We start from the raw sequence: 11,396 nt of genomic DNA on the forward strand, positions 1-11,396 counted from the left end.
CTCCAATCTGTCATCAAGGAGCAGGTAGCCGACCACATTCCACCTTCTCTCCAGCAGGCTCCGGTTGCCGCTCCCCTGACGTACGCCGAAGTCGCTACGAGGCCTGCACCACAGACCTACGGTCCCCTTCGCCCGCCTTTGCGCCCGCCCGTATCCGCTCCAGTCCGGCCACTGGTGCAGTATGCACGACCTCAAGATCATTGGCGCACGGAAGACAATCGTCGGATTTGTTTTTATTGTGGCTGTGCTGGACAAGTAGCACGTCACAGTCGCCTCCTTACACCGAACTTCCCCAACAATGTGCGTCCATATGCGCCACGTTTCCAACAACGCCGCAACTATTCGGACACCTTTGAATCTCCTGCCGTCGAGACCGCATTCTCCGCTCGCCGTTCACCTTCTCCTCGCCGCCGCTCCCTTTCCCCCATGCGCCGTCGGCGGAGCCCTCTGCGCCAGGAAAACTAAAAATCGCAGTTCAGGAGGCGAGAACTGCGGTGTCTGCGAAATGTATAAGGCCTCACACTTGCCCGAAAAACGTTATTGAAGTCACAATAGAAGGAACATTGACGCTAGCACTTGTCGACACCGGCGCTGCACTTTCAGCGATAGATGCCCGTATTTTCCGCAAGATAGGAAAAGTGACGACGCCGCTTTCTGAACTGTCCTTTCGGACTGCCAACGCGCAGCACGTCGAGCCATCCGGCGCCTGCACCGCTAGTGTCGTCATTCAAGAGGTCCTCTATATCATAGAATTCATCGTGTTACCATTATGTTCACATGACGTCATATTAGGTTGGGACTTTCTCCCCACACATCATGCGATCATTGACTGCGCCCGCGCCGAAATCGAGCTCTTTCAGTTTTCGGGCGATATTATCACTGACCAGAGGGACTCTTGTCGCAAAATCGCCGGTTCTGAAGACACCGTTATACCTGCCTGGTCTTCCACTCTTGTCAGTATCTCTTGTGACTATGTAGATGACGGAACAGTACTCTTCGCTCCGTCTGAACATTTAGTTCGCCGCCGTTCACTACCACTGCCGTTCGCCGTCCTCGAGTTCAAAACTGGCGCCTCTCTCATGTGCGTGTCATACCCATCAGCCGAACCAATTACTTTACGCCGCCGTGAAAGCCTTGGCAGAGCAGAGCCACTGGCCTCATTTTCAAGATTTGACACGATCGACGACTCCACTTATGTTGCTGCTCTCGAGGCATCGCCTCCTCAGTCACTGTCGCGTTCTTTTACGCCAACTATTGCCAGTGACCTTACGACGACGCAGCGCGATGAACTGCTTCACTTGCTCGAAGGCTTCTCTTCTTCCTTTGACTGCCAAGCAACATCCCTCGGCCGCACAACGACTGTCTTGCACACCATCGACACTGGGAGCCATGCTCCCATTCGGCAGCGTCCCTACCGAGTATCGGCGACCGAAAGACGTGTTATCAATGACCAGGTGAACGATATGCTGAAACGCGGTGTCATCCAGCCTTCTAGTAGTCCCTGGGCATCACCAGTCATCCTAGCTTAAAAAAAGACGGCACCATACGATTTTGCGTGGATTATCGAAGGCTTAACAAGATTACCCGAAAGGATGTACACCGTTGCCTCGTATCGACGACGCCCTTGACTGTTTGCAAGGAGCAGAGTTTTTTTCCTCCTTAGATCTCCGCTCTGGCTACTGGTAGGTGCCCATGGCTGACATTGACTGTTCTAAAACTGCGTTTGTAACACCAGACGGCTTGTATGAATTCACTGTAATGCCGTTCGGTCTGTGCAACGCGCCCGCCACTTTTGAACGCATGATGGACGGCATCCTGCGCGGCCTGAAGTTGCACACTTGTCTCTGCTACCTCGACGACGTTGTTGTCCTTTCCCCTAATTTTTCGACCAATCTTCGCCGTTTACATCAAGTTTTGACCTGTCTCCGGAATGCTGGGCTCCAGCTTAACTTAAAGAAGTGCCTATTTCCAGTTCGAAAATTGACTATATTAGGCCATCCTGTCTCCAAAGAAGGCATCCTTCCTGATCCTGCTAAACTTCGCGCCGTATCCGAATTCCCGAAGCCCACTAACTTAAAAGCACTTCGCAGCTTCATTGGCCTATGCTCCTATTTTCGACGTTTCGTTCGCAATTTCGCTACTGTGATCGCACCACTAAACCAACTCCTACAAGACGACAATGAACTTTCTGCTTGGTCGGAAGCCTCCGATGATGCCTTTACGACTCTTCGTCGTTCACGTCTCCGCCGATCTTGCGCCATTTTGATCCAAGCGCACCAGAACTTCACACTGACGCCAGTGGTGTCGGCCTTGGTGCCGTGCTCGTACAGCGTCAGAACCCTAATGCCGAATACGTGGTCGCTTATGCCAGTCGTACCCTCACAAAACCTGAGGCCAATTACTTAGTAACAGAAAAAACAGTGCCTGGCTCTCATATGGGCTCTTCAAAAATTTCGCCCATATCTCTATGTTCGACCCTTTGACGTGGTGATGGATCATCACGCTCTTTGCTGGATGTCTAACCTCAAGGACCCGTCGGGCCGCCTCGCTCGGTGGGCCCTCCGAATTCAGGACTATGATATGCGTGTCGTCTATCGCTCTGGACGCAGACACTCTCACGCCGATGCCCTTTCGCGCTTCCCAGTAACTTCCGACAGCAGTACATCTACCTAGAGACATCATCTCTCACCACTTGACATCCTCGACGTCTCCTCGGAGCAACGTAAAGACCCATGGATCGTCATGATATCCGACTTTTTGTCAAATCATCCGGCAGCTTCGGCACCTCGAGTGTTACGCCGACAGGTGCAGCATTTCACTATCCGCGACGGACTTTTGTACCACCGCAACTACCACAATGACGGCCGCACATGGCTGTCAGTAGTGCCCCGCCACCTTCGACAAGATTTATGCTCCGCTTTTTTCTCTGACCCGCAGTGTGGTCACGGCGGAGTGTCTAAAACCTACACACGGCTTCGCCTACGATATTATTGGCGAGGGATGTACAACTTCGTCCACAAATACGTACGCTCCTGCATTGCCTGCCAATGCCGTAAATGTGTCCCGCATTTCTCCACCGCACCTCTCCAGCCGCTTCCCTGCCCAGCTCAGCCATTCGACCGTGTCGGCATTGATTTCTATGGGCCTCTTCCATCTACTGGCGCTGGCAACCGATGGATTGTTGTCGCCGTAGATAATTTGACACGATATGCCGAAACCGCCGCCTTGCCCGCCACATCAGCAAAAGACGTCGCCTCATTCAGTCTGAACAATTTTGTTCTTCGCCATGCCGCACCCCGTGAACTGCTGAGCGATCCGGGTCGCGTATTCCTCTCGGACGTCCTGCAGTCACTCCTATCTGAATGCCAAATTATTCACCGCACTACTACTGCTTATCATCCACAAACCAATGGCTTAACAGAACGATTCAACAGAACTCTTGGTGACATGCTATCAATGTATGTTGCGTCCGACCACTCCAACTGGGATCTTGTACTTCCATTACGCCTATAACACTGCCTCTCAAGCCACTACCGAATTCTCACCGTTCTTTCTGCTTTACGGCCGCCATCCCTCCAGCACCATTGATACGGTTCTCCCGTACCGGCCGGACCCTGCTGAGTGCTCACCTGCTGAGTGCTCACCAAAAAGAGCGCCATGACCTCAGCCCACCCCCTCACCCCTTCCCTATCGACTCACTCGTGTGGCTTTGGGTACCGCCTGTTGCTGCCCATGGCCTTTCGCCCAAGCTCCTCCCGAAGTACCACGAACCCTACCGCGTGGTTGCGCAACCATCACCTGTTAATTACGTGGTCGAGCCCGTGTCACCATCTCCCGATCTGCGTCGTCGGGGACGTGAGACTGTGCACATTGACCGGCTGAAACCGTATTACGATCCGCTCACCTCTTCCTAGATCGCCAGGATGGCTACTCTTCGATTCCGGGGGTGATTGTGACGAAGAAGATCGGCAGGCTAAAAAGCCCCGTTGCCATCGCGTGGCTCATACCCAGTTCGTTCACTGGCTGCGCCCTAGCTGCCGTTGCCGCGTTGGTCGCTGCTTCTTTACGACCCGAATATATATATATATATATATATATATATATATATATATATATATATATATATATATATATATATATATATATATATATATATATAAATATACAGAGAGAGAGAGAGAGACAGAGCGTAATGTGAAGACGTGGGTTCGTATCCCACCTGCCGCCAGTTGTCTTTTTTTTTCATTGACTTTCATTTCCCTTTATTTATCTCATCTTTAATAAAATTAAGAACAGATAATTTCCCCTATGCTGTCCTTCTTTTCATTGTTTGGTGGCTTCTTATAATATATATATATATATATATATATATATATATATATATATATAGTGTGCGTGTGTGTGTGTGTGTGTGTGTGCGTGCGTGCGTGCGTGTGCGTGTGCGTGTGTGTGTGTGTGTGTGTGTGTGTGTGTGTGTGTGTGTGTGTGTGTGTGTGTGTGTGGCAACATGGCAAAATAGTACTGAATACTAGGTATAGAACCTCGTATTCTTCCTCGATAAAACGTATTTGGGACGTAGTGCCCATTCCACTGCAATAACAAGTTCTCTCGTCATTTTCCCCCATTCCCCAGTTTCTAACGCAGCCCAGCGTTTACGTCGGAACTTCTTATGGGCACTTTAAGGTGGATGTTCTTCAACACAACGGAGCATCACCACATTTTTCAGCACAGGCTTGGCTGTTCATTAACCAAAACTTTTCAGGCCAGTTGATAGGATGGCGTGGAAATAACCAGATTCGAAATGGTGGTCAAGTGGTATATAAAAATTAAGTTTTTGGAATCATAAACTGCCAGCATCGACAATCTAAAGCGTCATGTGAAGACATCTCTCCGGAGCATTCTGCCGGGCATGCTGTAGTGCTTTGCCGACGAAATGAAAAATTGTTTCCTCCTTTGTGTTCCAACAGATGGAAAACACTACGAGCACCTAGTGTGACTGTGGTGCCCCAAAGGTAAAAAAATAAGGCTTCAATGGACGGTGACTATTAAACGGGCCAAGTGGCAGCCTACAAACGCCTCGTGTGTGTGCAATGCGAGTACAGCGTGTTTTGCTTTCTGTTAAGTAATTTGTAACCACGAACAAAAATTCAAGAAAACAGTGTGTGTACAGCAAAGTTGACATTTTGTTAGTGCGCGTGTTGACAGTGCGACATTGGGAATAATTATCGGACTTGTGCAACCTTGAAGGAATCAAATCCAAGTTTCAGCGATGCTGCTATAGCGTGGATAGACACTTGCGAACCCCCTATTGAAAAGTTATCAAACCAATACACCCTTTAGTTCTTTTACGCGTCAAATGTTGTTGTCAAGTATCGATATTCTGAGGGAAACTTGCCCTGCAAAATTCTGATTTCATCAGCACGTTATCCAAGGCATGCTCCCTATTCGTAGGAGCTTTCCTGCTAATCTAGTTGTTCTCTCGCGACCATTCTATGAAGTCGCGAAATGGAATCGAGCAAGACTGCAATTAACGAAACTGACGCAATTTCTCACAACGCGGGTAATTCGCGTCGGACTCGTAACCTTGCCCCATCCAGCTACATTTATCGCTCCCAGATTAACCACAATTGTGTCACCAACGTGTCAACGTGTCAAAACCACTTTCTCATTATGAGGCAAGCCGTAGTGGAGGACTCCGGAAATTTCGACCATCTGGGGTTCTTTAACGAGCACCTAAATCTAAGTACACGGGTGCATTTGCATTTCGCCCCCACCGAAATGCGGCTGCCGAGGCCGGGACTCGATCCCGCGACCTCGTGCTCAGCAGCCCAACACCATAGCCACTGAGCAACCATGGCGGGTTACCCATAGAAACAATCCGTGTACTTATCCAACTGCTAAAACGTTGTTTTAAGTCAATTTGCTTTTCGTTATTTTTTAATTGCAGCCCGTCGCGGCAGCTTCACGTGCATACTCGCGCGAGCAAACGCCGCTGGCACGCTGCGAAGCATAGATGGAAACGCGGGGAGTAATAAATTTTGGTGACCGGACTTCTTGCGTAGCTTCTACAGCGTTGCACCTGAGGTATGAAATGGAGTATAGGCTTGCCTAGCGACATTCGACGTACGGTTGCAGTTACCTTAAAGTTACCATGTTTACCACACGGCGGCGCTAAAACTGCATAATATCTGTATGTCAACACTAGCATGCAGCACGCATACCGATTCTTAATCGAGCCACAATCGTAATGTCGTCGTACCATGGTATGAATATTGCACATATAATCCGCCTGGCCCTCTCTGGATGTGTATGATAAGTAACTTCCATGACTGTACCTCGCAGCACTGTATGTGCGTGCTTTGAAACGCGCCACTTACGTTCGCGATCGTGTATCAATTATCAATACGCAAAATACCACGGAACTTTAGACAAGCAGCGGCAAGGTGCTTGACATCGCGGAATTGCACCCGTGTTTACAATCTAATGAGAAGTTAGTGCTTCAGCATTCTAGGTGGCAGACGGGCAGATGCATAGCGGGAAGACGTGGAACCTACTGCGGCACCTGCTCGACGAAACGAAGACCAAGTCGCACCAAAGGGACAGACTCGCCAGGCTCATACATCGGGCGGTCTCAGCACACGGCGTCGATGAAGTCACCAGGCGCATTAACGACAAATACCTGCCGACTACCGAACAACACGCGCCGTACAGCGGCCTGCCTAACGCGAAGCTGGATCGTGACATCGACGTCGAGGAGGTACGCGCGGCCCTGCACGACCTCAACAGCCGGTCGGCAGCCGGCCCGGACCTCGTCACGAACAAGGCGCTCAAGAACCTCGATGACGGCTCGATTGAAAAGCTCGCAAAATACTACAACAAGTGCTGGAGAGCGGGCGCGCTGCCAAAGCTGTGGAAGACAGCCAAGACCATCCTGATCCCCAAGCCGGGGAAGCCGCCGGACACGGATAACCTCCGGCCCATCTCGCTCACGTCCTGCGTGGGCAAGGTGCTGGAGCACGTCCTGCTCAACAGGTGGCAAGACTACCTGGAACGAGAAGGGCTGTACCCGGCCACTTTGATCGGCTTCAGACAGCATCTCAGCACGCAGGACGCGATGCTGCAGCTCAAACACCAAATCATCGATGATGGTGGCAGCGCCCGCGACAACAAAGCCATCCTAGGGCTCGACCTGCAGAGCGCCTTCGATAAGGTGAAACACTCGGCGATTCTGTCCCAAGTCTCCAAGCTCAACATGGGGGAAAGATCCTACAACTACATCAAGGACTTCCTCACGGACAGGACCGTCGAGCTACGAGCAGGCGACCTACAGACGCAAGAGAAGAAGCTCGGGAGCACCGGAACACCGCAGGGATCGGTCATTTCGCCGATGCTGTTCAACCTGGTAATGATCGGAGTGGCCGAAAAGCTCGGGCGCATCGAAGACGTCAGGCACACCATCTACGCGGACGATATCACGATATGGGTGACCGGTGGCAGCGACGCCCACATCGAGGGCGCGGTGCAAGCCGCCGTCGACGCAATAGAAGACCAGCTGGAAGGCACCGGACTGAGATGTTCGCCGAGCAAATCGGAGCTTCTCATACTCCCACCTACCAAATACAGCAGAGGCAAGTCCAGACAACGCGAAAGCGAAAAAATCAGAATCGTGACCAAATCCGGCAACGTGATCCCCGAGGTCGGCAAAATTAGGATCCTAGGCATGGTCATCGAAAAGCACGGAAGGAACGGCGAAACCATCACCCGTCTCAAGGCAAAAGCAGCCAACGCGATTCAACTCCTCAAGCGAGTCACCTCCCGAAAGGCTGGCATGAGAGAGGAGAGCCTAATTAGGCTCGTCCAATCTTTCGTCATCAGCCACGTCGCGTACGTTGCAGCCTACCACAGATGGCTGCAACACGAACGAAACAAGATCAACGTGCTCATCGGAAGAGCGTACAAGACGGCGCTGGGCCTGTTCGAGTCCACAAGCACGACCCGCTTGTTACAACTCGGGCTACACAATACGCTCGAAGAAATAGCCGAAGCGCAACGGACCTCTCAACTGGAGCGGCTGTCCATGACCAAAGCCGGGAGGAAGATACTGGACGATCTGGGAATAAGACGCTCGAACGAGGTGGAGATGAAGCTCCCCGTCCCCGAAGAGGTCCGACGCCAGACCAGAATCGACCCCATACCGAAGAACATGAATCCCGAGTTCAACAAGGGAAGAAGAGCGGCGAGGGCCAAGGCTCTCATCGACCAGCATGCCAACGACGAACACGCGCGGTACGTGGACGCGGCCGAATACCAACGGAACGCCTTCGCAGCGGTCGTCATAGAGGCGTCAACCGGCGCCACGAGGACGGCAGCGAGCGTGAGAAGCACCGAAGCGGAGCAAGCGGAGGAGGTAGCCATCGCCCTGGCCATCGCCGACGCAGAATGCCATACGGTGCTCAGTGACTCAAGACAGGCGGTGCGTAACTTCGCCAAAGGGCAAATCTGCCGGAAGGCTGAGCGCATACTGCGAGCGGTAAACCTAGACGAACGAAAAGTACGACTCAAGTGGTTCCCGGCGCACGCGGGCGACGCGTCGGAACGCAATGAGAACCATAATGAGACGGCACACGCCGCGGCGCGAGCGCTAACCAACCGCGCCCCGGCGAGAGACCGTCCGACGTGGTTCGGAAGTAAGGACCGCATGACGGATTACAATGAAATCGCGAAGGCCTACCGCTTGGCTCGCAGGACTCTTCCACCCCCGCACCCGAGACTGAGTCGAGCGGAGGCGGTAGTGCTGAGACAGCTCCAGACCGGATCGCTACCGAGCCCGAAACTGATGCATCGCATGTACCCCGAGACATATCCGACAGATATGTGCAGAGTCTGCCGGAGGGAGACCGCAGACTACACGCACATCTTGTGGGACTGCATGAAATATCCAGAAGACGCTAAATCAAGAACACTCCCACCGCGGCTCGAGGCAGCCGCAAAGAGCTACGACCGAGACGATCAGCTCTGGGCCGTCCAGCAGGTCCTCGAGGCGCTCGAAAGGCACGGACCCAGCGAGCCGGCAACGGCGAGCGGAGACCCGCGCCGAGTAACGGCAACTTCGAGGATGACGTAGGCCCTCGTCGGGGCGCGCGAGCGCCCAACTGCAGGCATAAATAAAGTTTCTCCAATCCAATCCAATCCAGCAGCAAATTCCCAGTGACACTTTAGCGCGTTTTTTCTTCTATCATTGAAACGTGCAACTACATGAAAAAACATACGTACCAGCTAAGATTTCTAACACGCGAGAAGGTGCACACATCGATCTCGCTGTTGGCACACTCAACATCGTCGTTGCCGCCGTTACCCCCATCGTTTTCTGTATCGGCTGTCGGTTCGAACATGTACGGCGAAAATACAAGCTGTCCGAGATAACGAGAACGTCCCATAATGCTTACAACTATGCTGTGAAGCCAGAACAGAACAGCGTGCTACGCTCTGAAACGGCGGCGCCGACCGGCGATCCCCTTGAATGACGACACAGCGGACCCGACCAATCACGGGCAACAGCGGCGTTCGCGCGATGCCCTGAGGCGCTGGTACGCGTTTTCTTGCAAAAAGCCGCCGCTTGCGTTTGTTTCCGCCCTTTCTAAACGAGGTATTCGTGTTGAGTGGACTCAAAACTGTACAATGCCGCAGGGAACTCATTTTTGTTTTTGGAAAAGTGTTTCAGCTTCCCTTTAATGCGAAGGTAAATGCTTCAGGGCATACAGGGGTATGGGATGGGGGAGAATAAGGATGATTAAATGAATGATAAAATATAAGATAATCAATTCGCGCTCAAAAGCACGTCAGAACTTTAATTATATGGTAAATACCACAGTGGGCTTGTGGTCTTTGTATTCGTCGCATATTAACATGGGTCGCTTTCTTGTAAACCTGCAGGCTCACTTGAAGAATCCAGGGGCGCTATAACGCAAAACTATTCCAAACTTTTCTATTCCAATTTTGCAATCAAGCCTTCCGCGATTGGTCAAAAGCTTTTTGGACCACCCCCCTTTCACCTGTCTGTCACGCGAGGTCCCGAAAACCGTGATAGCTCCCCATCTGATATAACGTGTACCCACGGATTATGCATGATTTGACCGAACAAAAGAAAAATAGTTATTTCTGATTCGACTCCTCTTCGTCATTAGCCCTCGGCCATTGGGCAAAAGTTTTCGGGCTGCGCCCACTTCACTTGCCTCTCACACGACGTCACAAAACCGCAAAATCTCACCGCGTCAAAGTGACGTGTACGCGATAAAGATGCATTAATATGCCGAATAAAACTGAATTTTCTTCTGAATAGCCGCAGGCTGCCCCGTTCCGAAAGGAATAAAAGATGGCTGCCGCCGATCGCTCAGGCACTGGCTACTCGCACCTGTCGAAGAGCATGGGTTTATTTGCATGTAATAAAACTTTCTACGTGGCTGTGTAACATTTTCGAGCACTTTCGGCCCGTTTACGACCTCGTTCTGCCAACTCTCCTTTCCTGGGAATCCGTTTTAGCGTCATTCTTATGCTTCCTTTGCATGCCACCGCGACTGTCTACGAGCCACCGCAAGCTAAGTAAGGGAAAGCGGACCGATCACAGAGGCCGTCGCCACCCTCTTCATCCGGTTATCGATTTTCAGTGTAGTGGCTTGGCCCTATCGAATCCCTCTCCACTTGAGCGTGCTCCTCTCCTCTTGTGAGCCAATTAGACAAGACAAGCCGCTCAGTGTAGGCAATGTTATTCGTTTTTCAAGCAAACAAAAGTGACCTATGAATGAGGAGAGCGTTTGATTGGTCTGTTCAGAGAACCCGGCGGGTGACTGCCCGATGCTTGCGTCGGCGGTTACGCAAATTTGACGTCAGGAGATTGGAATAAAAACGCATTGGAATAGTTTTACGTTATAGGGCCCCAGCTTCGAGCAAAGTCGAGAGAATGCCTGGAAAAAGCTGACGCCAAACTGTCGTCGTCGTCGTCGTCGTTGTTGTTGTTGTTGTTGTTGTTGTTGTTGTTGTTGGTGGTGGTGGTGGTGGTGGTGGTGGTGGTGGTGGTGGTCGCCAAATGCTGTGCCAACAGTGTTTTCATTCCGACTTTTCCTTCTTCTGCAGGCTTCCTTCTAAAAGAATCCGGTAGATAATAAATCAGTGTATGCTATGCAGAGCTGCACTTTTGGGGGACAAGTACCAGCGAGCAAGCCTACCTGTCGACCCTAGAAGAATATTTTCGTGAAGGCAACGACCTTTATTACACAAGCAACGAAGTAATTAAAGTTCTGAAGTCATGTGAAGACCACTTCAATTACATTGTTGCTTGGACTCGCACGGTCTTCAAAGTGAGGTTGCCGGTGCAGACTAGTGATCAGGCATCTCACTTG

Source organism: Dermacentor andersoni, chromosome 1 (assembly GCF_023375885.2).
Source record: "Dermacentor andersoni chromosome 1, qqDerAnde1_hic_scaffold, whole genome shotgun sequence".
NCBI lineage: Eukaryota > Metazoa > Arthropoda > Arachnida > Ixodida > Ixodidae > Dermacentor > Dermacentor andersoni.